Source organism: Sorex fumeus, unplaced genomic scaffold (genome assembly GCF_029834395.1).
Source record: "Sorex fumeus unplaced genomic scaffold, SorFum_2.1 ptg000009l, whole genome shotgun sequence".
NCBI lineage: Eukaryota > Metazoa > Chordata > Mammalia > Eulipotyphla > Soricidae > Sorex > Sorex fumeus.
Genome location: NW_026606066.1, coordinates 12,306,788 through 12,320,305, shown reverse-complemented (window position 1 = coordinate 12,320,305; position 13,518 = coordinate 12,306,788). Strand labels below are relative to the sequence as shown.

General features: G+C 41.6%; 1 protein-coding gene across 1 annotated transcript in view; it reads left to right on the top strand.

Moving 5' to 3' along the window:
• Positions 1-13,518, top strand: part of PLA2R1 (phospholipase A2 receptor 1) — a 153,907-nt gene that overhangs the window by 8,792 nt on the left and 131,597 nt on the right. The window lies entirely within an intron of this gene.

Genomic DNA, 13,518 nt, shown 5'->3' with positions numbered 1-13,518 from the left:
AGAACCAGCAGATGTAGTTAATTCCCTTCCCTTCCAAAATGACAGTATTAAGTGAATAAACAACAAGCTAGAGACTAATCTCAAATCAATGTAAAACAAATATTTAAGAAATTTGAATCCAGTTCATAGAAAGAACTCTCAAAAATAAATAAGAAAAATAAATCTCTCATAAAAATACGGTCAAGTAACTTGAATAAATACTCCACCAGTGAAGATATATGATTAGCAAATAAACACATGATGATTTTCATAGTTAATCATTAGGTAAGTGCAAGCTTATTTTCTGTTTTTTATGCAATACAGTTGACAAAAAAAATGGCATGTGTTTTAAAGTGTATAATATCATGATATAATATCATACTATCAGACCAAATTGTTGAAAGTGTATATGTTTTCTAAGACTTCCATAACTAACTGTGGCAAATTACGTGGCTTCAATAACAAAAATATTTAGTTTTCTAGTTCTTGAGGCTGTGGGTCCAAAATCAAAGTGCCAGTAGGGTTGGCTTGTTCTGAGAGTTATGAGAAGTATCTCCTAATTTCTTGTGGTTTATGAGCAATCTTTGTCAATTCTTTGGCTTGTTAATGCATCGCCCGAATCTCTGTATGTCAACTTTGTTCCTAAATCATCTTTTTATAAGTACTCCAGTCTTGGTGACCTCATCGTAACTTTATTACCTGCAAAAGATCTTCTTTCCAGAAAGTCACATACACAATTACGGGGGGTATGTGTGGATTTCAACCTTTTTGGTGAGAAACAATTAATTCATAACAGCAAGAATAATAAGGAACTAAAATTCTCACATTCTACCGTGGGAATATAAATGGTATAATCACTTTCAAAACCAACTTGGTAGTCTCTTCTCACACCTTGGCCATGGTACTGGCCAGGGTTACACACTTTGGTCGAGGTATCCATGCACATTATGATTGTAGTGCTCACTACTCACTGAGCATTGCTGTGGTGCTCACACACGTGCTTACCAAAGGTGTTTTCCTTGGCACATATGCTTGCACGTCTTTGGTTGCAGTACTCACATACCCAGCATAGGTATGCTGGCAATTACACATGTGGCACTCATCGAAGGTTCCAAATAGCAGAGTTGAATGGACTCAGTACATGTGGGTAGCAATAGGGATCAAACCCAAGACCTCATGCTTGAAAAACAGGTACTTTTGCAGCTTAATATTGGGAAATTCAGTTTAGTCTTTTAAATATAGCTCTATGACGATATCACATCTAAATGCCATCATTTTGTATATTCAGAGAACTTGTTCTTTGAATCTGTTTGGAAATAAAATTTGATGAAAGCTCGGTCTCTGACTATATGTGGTAGAACAAAGGTGATCACACCAGAGGCTCTTTGCCTCTGGTTTGTTAAGATCACTTCCCTCTCTAGCCATACCTCTGCTTGGCGCTCCTTATTTCTGGTGTTTACCAGATTCTTTCTCATCTTACAATCACCCTGCAAGGTAGGTTTTTATTGTCCTACATAGAGAAGAAACTCAGCAAGATTATGTAATTTGACCAAAGAAACACAGCTTACAAACAATAGAAGAAGGATTTTATTCACCCATTGGTTCTACCCTGCTCTCTGATTGCTTCCTTCTTCTCCCCTCCCAACTCCTTCTATATGCCAACACACCCACGCTTTGATTTATTGGAAGATCCTTTGGTTAAAAGAAGGTGCAGCTAATTTCCTCTGTGTCATGATTATTTTTATTTAAAAAGAGTATTGGCAGTTATAAACACTTTTGTATGCAATCTAATATTAAATTGAATTAGCAAAGTATTAGATCAACTATCTAAACAACTAGAAAATGGTTAATACATGCTAAATAACTATTGATTACACCTCAGCTCTTTTCCTTAAGTGCTAAGAAAGTTGATGTCTACCGGATGACAATATGTAAAAAGAATGTTGGGTACACTGGTTCCCGGTAGAGGTTCCTGGGGCCAAGCTACCCCTCAAAAAATCCAACCCACATATTCTATGGCTTCCCACTTGTTACTATTTCCTACCTTTGCAAGCACACCTCAGTCTGTGGAATTTTCTCTTTGAAATGAGCCTCTTCTCCCTGCTGATGAGAGGCTTATTACAGACTTCACATCATTTTTCATATGCCAGGCATCACTCCTACCCTTCTCTATTCAAGAACCCAAGGTGGGTGTCGAGTTCATGCCCAGTTCTCCACTCCAGCTGCACATTACCACTTCCGAACTTCAAAAATATTATTGGTACTCACACCTATGAGCGATAGCACAGCAGTAGGGCATTTGCCTTGCAAGCGGCCGGTCGGGCCGACCCACGTTCAATTCCTCTGCCTCTCTCGTAGAGTCCGGCAAGCTACTGAGAGTATCTTGCCCACAGGGCAAAGCCTGGCAAGCTACCCATGATGTATTCGATATGCCAAAACACAGGACAACAAGTCTCACAAGGGAGACATTACTGGGCCCCCTCAAGCAATCGATGAACAACATGAGGACAGAGCTTCAGTGCTACCCACACCTATAAACCAAATTTCTAGATGCATTGGTCTAAGTAGAGTGCATTATTGTTATTATTTAATAGAGGCCACCCCCAGTAGTCTCATGGCTAAGACTCAAACTCAGGGTCCTACACACAAAAGACACTTGAGATCTCTCCCTGGCCCAAGTCTGGTGGTTTTAAAAATTTTCTTGGAGACTCTGAGCACAGTGAGGGCCAACTGAACTTCACAAACCACATGTTGTGAGGAGACTTTCTCTCCATGCATTCTTCTTTGCCTGCTTCTCCTACATACCCTCAACGAGGGTGCATTCAGGGAGCAGAGGCAAAGCAGGAGCATGCAGAAATGAGGCTTCCCACTGACGGGCAGATACCCTGGGCAGACCCAGTGGAGATGGAGTTTCAGCAGCAACTTCTGAGTGAGCAGAACTTTCTTTCTGGCTAAATACCACACACTGGGAAAGCTGTTAATTGAATTAAATTGATATAAATTGCTGCCTGAACTAAGGTGAAAAAAAATAGTTCATTAAGTCACTACTGAAATGGCCTTTAGTCCAATGAATTTCCACTTCTTTTCATCTCTCTATACTCCAGCCACTATGTGTATTATTAGTTAAAAGATCATGTTTCTGATCACAGTACAAAGAAATGTTCTGAACGCACACAGAAGTGTTTAATAAATGACTGAGAAGAAGTGCTAAAGATGTATATTGTGTGTTAGAACTCATGTCTCATATGAACCAATCTTTACTTACCTATTTAGGAAAATATCTTCTTAACAAGATAGCTTAGTTTTATCTGTGAGCAAGAGCTCACTGCAGTTTGCAGATAGAAGTCAATAGCAACATGAAACTAACTTTCGAGAAAGCAAAGCTTATCATCTTTAGGAGACTGGAGGCAAAGGATCATATATGTCTTATGCATTCTGACATGGGCTATTTAAAGGATTAAGCAGGGGAGGGGGTTAACTCAACTGAATGTCATTTGTCTGACATCTTTATATTGGTTCACAGAACTCTTTATAAGGAATGTTTTAATAGGATCAGAGATGTTCTTCCATCAGCCCTTTCCCTTCCCCTGTTGATGTTGTGATGATAGGAAATCTCACACACTCTTGGTTGCCACGCTTATGCTTTCTGGTTTGGGTGCTCACTGGGGTACTCACATTGTGCTGGAAAGGCATCAAACTTCCCAGCTGTGGGGCTTGTACATTTCTTTTTAAGTTTAGTTTTGGTGCTTGAGCACATAATACAATACAATTGACTTTAGTACAATTTTATCTTGCTTGTGGCCCATGGGATCCCAGACAGAGGAGTAGCTAGGCACAAACAGCAGAGCCATCAAGTGGCATGTGTGGCAGGGCCCAGGATCAACCTCTTAAGCTTATAAGATAGAGACACTAAGCTATTGAGCTATCTCCCATGCCGCTGGGAGATGTCTTTGCAACAATCAGCAGATAGGGCCTTCCTGTGTCTTTCCTGATCATGTAGGAGAAGGATGAGATACTGATATTCCTTTGTTATCAGTCATGACTAAATATTCCGTTCTAGTCTCAGCTAGGAAGCTAAATCAGGCTGCTTGGTCAGGCTGCTTTCTTTACACTTTCAAATACTCTGTATGGCAGTTAAAAGAAGATGGAGCATTGAAAAAACTTGTGGGCATTGAAAAAACAAGAACAGGATAATTTGGATAAACCTGACTAACGGACTTTTGAATCAGTCCATATTAGATATAACCAGATCTTCCTTGTCATAAGACCTCTCAATTTGAAACATATTCTGGCAAAGCAACTAGAGACAGAATTTGTTTTGCAGATAACAAAAGCATGGATTCAATATGAAGATAAGGCCTTGTTATCAGTGCAGAGAAACTTGGAAGCTCTGGAACAGAACTTGTGCTTAAAATAAGGCTCAATTTTGCTTAAACTAGTCTAGAGTTGCTCTGCCAATGCACTATTACTTGAATGTTATAGGTAGCTCATGGTAAGGTGCTAACAAGTAGTCATTGAAATACTCTCCATATCTTTATGAGTGTATAAGGACTAGGATGATACCTACCTCATGCTCTAAATGTTGTGAGTATTACCTATGATCTCTGAACACTCACTATTTTCTGAATCGTGGATGATTTCCAAGTGTGTGATGGGGTAGACATTTAGGGCTCTATTTTACAGAAAGAAGATTGAAACCAAGCCAAACTGAATGACTTGCCCATCACATAGCAGAGTCCCTCTGCAGTGCAACCGCTTAAATAGGAGACAGAGAGCTGAGCCAGACACCGCAGCAAGCACTTGCAAAGCACAGCTGCTAAGAAGATACAGGGACAGTCATGTTGCTTTTCTCTCCCACCTCCACCAGAAAGGCATGGACTCACCACAGGAAGTCCTTGCTTAGAATGACTAGGTTCTTGGAAGTTGAGAATTTAAGTGAAATGACATGGAAGGACACCAATATCTGCCAGAGGTTAATTGATATAAATAAACAAGAGGTAATATCCCTATGGCATTATTTCTATGCACAGAAAGATCACCAAAGTTCCAAATAAGACACTCCCAGTATTTCACAATCCTCTTTCTTCAACTGTTTTAATTTCCAACCCACTTATTCTAGTTTAGAGCCTCAGCAGGTCAGAACCTTCCTGGTAGCTGAGCAGGCAGAGCAGGCCCCAGCTGTTTCATTTTGATACATCATTGTGCCTAACCCCGGCATAACTTTGGCATGTGGGCAGAAACCAGAGGTAACATAAGCAGATATTGGATTACTATGCAAATGACATACCAGCCCTGGCCCTGACTGGAAATCAGGGTTTTATTCCTCCTCGAAGCTATACTACATCACTTAGTGAAAAATTTTTTGAAGACCTATCATGCTTTTATATGATTAACTATGACAATAACTAAGCAACCTCTGTTTATATGTGTTATACCTTCATGATTCTACACACTGTTGTGGCTGAGTTTCAGATCCCCAATTGCTTTCAGATCCCCAATTGTGGAGAGACCAAATTCACACATGATAATGCAAAAGCAAAGGCACTTTATTACTAGACCAAACCAGCGCTAACTTGAGCTAGGGTCCAAGTCTCATCCAACACAGTGGAGTCTTGAAAAGGACTCTGACTCCAAATCACAAGCAGTTTATATAGGGTTCAGAGTTAAAAATCAATTTATATACTGATCTATTTTTAGCATTGGCCCTATTACAATGTTGGTCAGCAACTAGGCAATGGTTAGCAACAACTTCTAAGGAGGATTCAGGGACCCCTGAATGACCGACCAGACCCAACTGCCCAATTTCTTATCTTGGCAAATTACTCAACTAGGAGTTTACCAGAAACTGCAAGTCCTGCTCTGGAAAAACAGAAACTGAGGCCTAGTTGAAACTTTAATGTTAGCTGCAGCTTGTCATGGCATCGGTTTCACCCTCACAACACTTTGAGTTGTTCTGTAACTGCTCTCTAGTTCCTTCAGTTCAGATGTTTCTAATACTTCTAGAAACGAAGTCTTCTCCAACCTGTTTTGTTTTTTTTAACCCTGCTCATATATTTGTAAATAATTTCCTCATTAAACACTCATTATAAATAACTCTCACTCTCACCCTAATTCAATGCTATATATATATATATATATATATATATATATATATATATATATATCTTCAGCCACTGAGCCACTGATTAGCTGATTGAATTGGGCATGAACTCCACCTTACTTTTTTTTCATAATTTTATTTATTTATTTTTTTCTTCTTATGTTTATTTATTGAATCACCGTGGGAAAAGTTACAAAGCTTTCAGGTTTAAGTCTCGGTCATACAATGATCAAACACCTCTCCCTTCACCAGTACTCATTTTTCACCCCCAAGAACCCCAATATACCCCCTCCCACCCCTCCCAATGCCTGTGAGGCAGATGATACCACTTAACTCTCTTCTACATTGATTAAATTCATTATTTTGACAAAAAATGCACCATTATTGTTTAAAATCCCCCCCCCCAACAATCAGAATTGCTGAAAAGGCATTGTGAAATACTTTATTTTCTATAGCTGGTTATGAGAATCATATAATAATTTTGGATTTCTGCAAAGAGCCAGATAATTACGAGATTGGTTTCTGTGCTTCTGGTGTTATGGCTATGCCGGAGAGCTGCTCGTGGGGGGGGCAACATGTTACCTCGGTAGGGTGTGAGGGAGGAGCCGGTACCGCCCCCCTTCCCATGAGACTGAAGTTGCCCTGTCACCGCAGGCTTTCCAATAAGCTCTGAGGTGGTGGCCACCTTGTATATGGTCCAGATGCATTTCTGCCAAAAGCTGCTTCGGGATTTGTTTTTGAGTCTCTGGGATCATGGCTGTAAATCACCTTGATCAGGAGCCAGAGAGGCCATTTGTATGCAGTGACTCGGGGTCTTGCTGGGATGAGAAGGAAAGGGCCGGTTCCACCCCCATCTGGTGAGGCCCTGCATGTCTCGTCACTGCAGGCCAAACCTGACTGTCCAGTGGCCTCTGAAGGATGGTGGTCACTGGACCACCAAGGGGAACAGGCCAAAGCACGAAACCTATTCCCACCTGGGGTGGCCCAGCGCCAGTAACCTACTGCAGGAACAGGACGCATTTCTGCCAAAAGCCGCTGGGTTCCGAGATTTGTTTCTGAGTCTCTAGGATCATGGCCGTTAAGCAGTTGGATCAGGAACCAGAGAGGCCACGCCTCCAATTACATAGCTGTGCCGGAGGTGGTTTGTGGGTGTGTCTCCCACATACCTAACTTTTGGCTGTTTACTTTCTTGGTAAACTTTGCCCCAAGTTTTTGGGGTCTGGTCAAAGGCACAGCAGCAATTTGGGGATATCTGAAAGTCTGATGGTGCCATCAGGCTGCTGATGCACTCACCTCACAGGTACAGATTGACCTGCTGGTGGCACCATACACCCACAAACAATGTTTTTTAAAGGGGTGCTAATTTTGACCCATATCACAACCCCAACATTAGTTTTTAAATCTTCAAATTTTAATCACTGTTATAATTAACCATAATTCAATTGTTCTAATTTTATTCTCAAGAATTCAAGTTTCAGGGGCTGGAGGGATAGCATAGCGGGTAGGGCGTTTGCCTTGCATGTGGCCGACCCGGGTTCGACTCCCAGAATCCCATATGGTCCCCTGAGCACCGCCAGGAGTAACTCCTTAGTGCAGAACCAGGAGTAACCCCTGTGCATCGCCAGGTGTGACCCAAAAAGCAAAAAAAAAAAAAAAAGAAAAAGAAAATTCAAGTTTCAAATCATAATTCCCAAAAGTAGAGAGTGAGAATGGGGAATATTGTCTGCCATGGAGGCAGTAGGAGGGTAGGAAAGGTGGGGGTATACTGGGGATATTTGTGGTGGGGAATGTGCACTGGTGGAGGGATGGGTGTTTGATCACTGTGTCATTGTAACTCAAACATGAAAGCTTGTAACTATATCTCATGGTGAATCAATAAAATTTAAAAAAAGAATTCAAGTTTCTAATATTATTCTTGAGTTTCAAAGAACCCCAAACACAAGATTTCTTCAGTTTTATTCTTTTCTTCCTGCCTTCATTCACCCATTTAGCAAAAAACAAACAAACAAAAAAATTTCCTAAGTGCCCTTAATTGTGCTATTTTATTTTTTTTAATTTTTTTATTTTTTGGGTTTTTTTGGGTCTCACCCAGCGATGCTCAGGAGTTACCCCTGCCTCTGCACTCAGGAATTACTCCTGGCGGTGCTCAGGTGACCATATGGGATGCTGGGAATGGAACCTGGGTCGGCCGCGTGCAAGGCAAACGCACTACCCGCTGTGCTATTGCTCCAGCCCCAAATTGTGCTATTTTGAAGATTCAAAGAAAAGAAAAATAAAATCAGTTCCACAAGAAACTGGAAGACAGATGAGAAAATATGAATAAATAATACCCTAATTCAGAGTGATAAGCCAAGGCACGTAAGAGGTCAGAAGAGAATGAGTCTTATCTCTATGCTTTGCATCTGACCTCTTATGCTCTCTTCTCTGCTGCCTACTCCCACCCCTGGCTCTCACACTCCCATAAACAGCCCCGTCCATACGCCAGACTCTGTGCTCAACTTGGCTTACATGACATTTAATTTAGCAGCACTATTACCATGTGCATTTTCACACAGAAGAAAGCAGGATACAGAAAACAAACAAAGAGAAGTGCTAGTAGACAGCAAAGTACCTCTTTTATTCATTATGCAAGCCTGTCTCAGACCTGAAGCACAGCTGACCAGGAATGAAAAAAAGATCATTTTTTTTCAAAGATAGGCAATCTCTTGACCACCGATTTCCTCCTCAGTCACAATACTTTAGCTTTTTTTTTCCCCTCTGAGTCTTCTAATTGTTGAATAGGAAATGTGGTGTCAGCAGGCCAGGAAGCTGTCATTAGCATTTTTCATTACACTAATTGCTCTAAAGATGAAATATGGTTTGTTTCCCCTCCATATTCTAATCACACTTCTAGCTCTTTCACTTTGAAATATCTGCTGTGACTCAAGGGAGACTTTTATATATCTATTTAACTTATTCTTTTTGTTTCTGGGCCACACCCAGCAGTTCTCAGGACACATTCCTGATTCTGTGCTCACAGATCACTCCTGGAGGGGCTCAGGAAATAATATGGGGGGTCCAGGATTAAACCCATGTTGGCCACATGCAAGGCAACTGTCTCACCTTCTGTACTCTTTCCAACTTTTTTTTAAAACTTTTTGTTTATATGCAGGGGCTGGAGCGATAGCACAGCAGGTAGGGCATTTGCCTTGCATGTGGCGGACCCGGATTCGATTCCTCTGCCCCTCTCGGAGAGCCCGGCAAGCTACCGAAAGTATCCTGCCTGCACAGCAGAGCCTGGCAAGCTCCCCGTGGCATATTCGATATGCCAAACACAGTAACAACAAGTCTCACATTGGAGACATTACTGGTGCCCACTCCAGCAAATTGATGAACAATGGGAGGACAGTGCAGGGATAAACCCAAGGCTCCTAGCTGAAGGCTGTCTTGTGGCATCCAACAGTAGGGGGAGCCATGATGTCCCCATGAATGTCTTCCTTATTCAGGGCTCTCCAATAGCTGCTCTTAGCTCCATTCAGGCCTGCTTCCTCCCAAGTCCCCATGTCCCAGGCAGGGGCATTTTTCACTCTTATATTTGGGCTGGAGCAATAGCACAGCTGGTAGGGTGTTTGACTTGCATGCCGCCAACTTGGCCAACTAGAGTTTGATTCCTCCACCCCTCTCAGAGTGCCCAGCAAGCTACCAAGAATATCTCACCTGCATGGCAAAGCCTGGCAAGCTATCCATGATGTATTCGATATGCCAAACACAGTAACAAGTTTCACAACGTTACTGGGCCTGCTCGAACAACGGGAGGACAGTGACAGTGACAATGATCTTCATATTTGTCCCCACAACTGCTTCCCATTTTATCTATCCTCTCCCTCCTAAAACTTGCCACCTTTATCTGAGTACTGTGCAAGCACTCTAGGCCCTCTGCTCTCTGTCCGTTTACCTTTTACCCTACTATCTCTCACCAAAGATTAACATCAGTACTGTGCTTTATTGTGTAATTATACCAGAGTGTTGCACTTAGCAGCTGTAATAGGTACAATGTCACTCGTGCAAGATTGAATTGTTTACTTTAAGGATATTGCCATACTACACTATGTAGTTCATGGGCCACCAGAGAAGCTGGTAAGAACTTTTTGATTGAAGTCTAGTTAGTCTGGTTTTTCTGAAAGCATCCCAGCTCTGCATGCTTTCAAGGAAGGATATTGACTTCTAGGTATAACGGACACAGAGATTTGGCACAAACATTAGGACCGTCAACATTTGCATACCTCATCTCTAACTCCCATCATCACTGTGGCAGCCAGCCCTGCAGATTCAGCCCCCCAGGTTCCTCAGCAGTAACCTCACCTCTAGTCATGCCCACACTTACCTGTTTCTGCCCATCACAGGCTTTCTTGGATGCAAAAGCATAGGGCCATGCTCAGAGCTCTTTTACAGCAGGTGGGCAGAGGGGTCAGTAAACTCAATCACCTGAAGGATCGGGGACAATGATCCCATGGATATAGGCTTTGCTCTTTTGTCCCTGGGACAGACAGATTTGGGGTATTCGGAGTTCCTCCAGGACTTAAGCACTTCCCTTTTCCTGTGTTATACTCGCATCTTTAGTTCCATGTCCTACCTAGGATTTCATCCCAGTCTCTGCTTTCTGATAAACCAGCCTAAGAACTGAATTTATTCACCTGTTTGGGCTGCCCTAACAAATATTAGAGACCGGCTGCTTTAAACCACAGAAATGCTTTCTTAGAAGTTAAAAACTCCAAGTTTGAGAGGCAGAAAACTCCCAGTTCCACAGGTTTCAGCTTTGGATGAGAACAATGTTCAAGCTTCAGGACTTTCTCAGGGTCATCTCAAGCAAAGCCCACTTTCATGGGGCCTGAGGGTAGAGAACTCTATTTCCACCTATTCTTATACGGTCACCAAACCATCCTATCTGAGAAAAAATCTAAAACCTCTTCTAAATTTACTTATGCCCTATTTTTAAATATAATCTACCCAGCCATCTATAGGTGGGGCAGCTTCTAGCTTTTGAATACAAATCTATGTGAGGATTAGGTGACCAATTTACTCTAGGGCAGATAGAGTTATTCACAATTACTAGGGATAGAGTACATGGTAGGGGGTGCTGTTACACCCCAGCATCACTGGGCCTCAAGGCACATATTTCACAGGAACAGCATGAGTGACCCCCTCAAACTGAAGAATGCCCCCTGCTCCAATATACTGGTTTTGTTTGAACCAGTAAGCAAGCCAAAAAGGCAAGGTCCTCCAAGAGCCTCCCAACTTCCTTTAATTTTTGGAGTTATTTTTGTTCCTTTTCTCCACCAGTTTCCTCTTAATGGCCCCATTAAGATCCTGTTTAGCAGCATGGTATTGGGTTAAAAACAGACCCACAGACCAATGGAACAGAGTTAAATATTCTGTGACAGACTCTCAAATATATGACCACTTAATCTTTGACAAAGGAGACAGAAATATGAAGTGGAACAAAGAAATCCTCTTCAACAAGTGGTGCTGGGAAAGTTGGATGGCTACCTGCAAAAAAAATGAACACTGAGACCTCTGTCTAACGCCAGACACAAAAGTCAGGTCAAAGTGGATTAAAGACCTCAATATCAGACATGAATCCATAAGGTACATGGAGGAAAATGTAGGCAGAACCCTCCATGACATTGAAGCTAAAAGCATCTTTACAGATGAAACACTACTGACCAAGCAAGTGGACACAAACATAAACAAAAAGGACTATATCATACTAAAAACTTCTGCACCTCAAAAGAAAAAGTGACTGAAATACAGAGAGCCCACATAATGGGAAAGAATATTTACCTAATACCCATATGATAAGGGATTAATATCCAGAATATATAAGTCACTAATAGAATTATATAAGAAAAAACCTCCAACCCCATCAAAAAATGGAGAGAAGGAATGTACAGAAGCTTCCTCAAAAAATACAAATGGCCCAAAGGCAAATGAAAAAATGCTAAATATCGCTAATCCTCAGGGAGATGCAGATCAAAGCAACACTGAGATATCATCTCACACCACAGAGACTGGCACACATTCAAAAGACAAAAGCAACCAGCACTGGCCTGGATGTAGGGAAAAAGGGATTCTCTTTCACTGTTGGTGGGAATGCCAACTCATCCAGCCGTTCTAGAAAACATTATGGACATTCCTTCAAAAACTAGAAATTGAGCTTCCGTATGACCCCCCCAATACCACCTCTGGGAATATATCCTGAGGGTGCGAAAAAGCACAATAGAAATGACATCTGTACCTATATGTTCGTTGCATCACTGTTCACAATAGCCAAAATCTGAAAACAACCTAAGTGCCCAAGAACAGGTGACTGGTTGAAGAAATTTTGGTACATCGACACAGTGGAATACTATGCAGCTGTTAGGAGAGATGAAGCTATGAAATTTGCTTATAAGTGGATAGACATGGAGAATATCATACTAAGTGAAATGAGTCAGAAAGAGAGGGACAGACATAGAAGGACTGCACTCATTTGTGAAGTATAAAACAACATAACATGAGACTGACACCTAAGGATAGTAGATACATGGAACAGATAGATTGCTCCATAGCTGGAAGCCTGCCTCATGAGTGGCGGGGTGGGGGGGGGGGGGGAGGCGGGGGAGGAAGTTGGAACAGAAAAGGGATCACTAAAAAAATGATGGTTGGAGGGATCGGTCAGGATAGGAGATGTGTGCTGAAAGTAGATAAAGGACCAAATATAATAGCCTCTCAGTATCTGTATTGCAAACCATAATCCCCAACCCCAAAAGAAGAGAGAGAGTATAGGGGGAAATGTGTGCCATGGAGGCAGGGGGAGGGTGGAAAAGGTAGCGGGTATACTGGGGAGATTGTTGGTGGGGAATGTGCATTGGTGGAGGGCTGGGTTTGATCATTGTATGATTATAACTCAAACATGAAAGCTTGTAACTGTATCTCACAGTGATTCAATAAAATAAAAAACAATAATGATAAAAATTTTTAAAAAAGGATCCTGTTTAGGAAAGGCCTTCTATTGTCTTATTCTCATAAATATTAAATATTTTCAGTGTCCTAATGATTATTCAGAGAACTATAATTAGGATTTTAAATCAGGATTTTTGGGAGTAATAAACAAGATAAAGGAGCAATCTAAGGCAAATCACTACCTTTACGAACTTTTTTTCAGCTATAAAACTGGGTAAGGGCAGGTTGGGGAAGGCACCTAGCTATTAAGATGGAAGGGCAAAATTATTTTAAAACAGAAAGGAACATTACATTCAATAAATTTTTCAGATATTCTGGGGTTGACGAGGGGTGGAGGTCCTGGAACATTCTAGGAATCTCCAGGGATCCACGAAGCGGTCCAGGGTGTCCCCAATGTTCCCAAATTCTCGGAATAGTTCTTACTCTCAGCAGCCAGTTGCCAAATCTTCAGTGTTTAC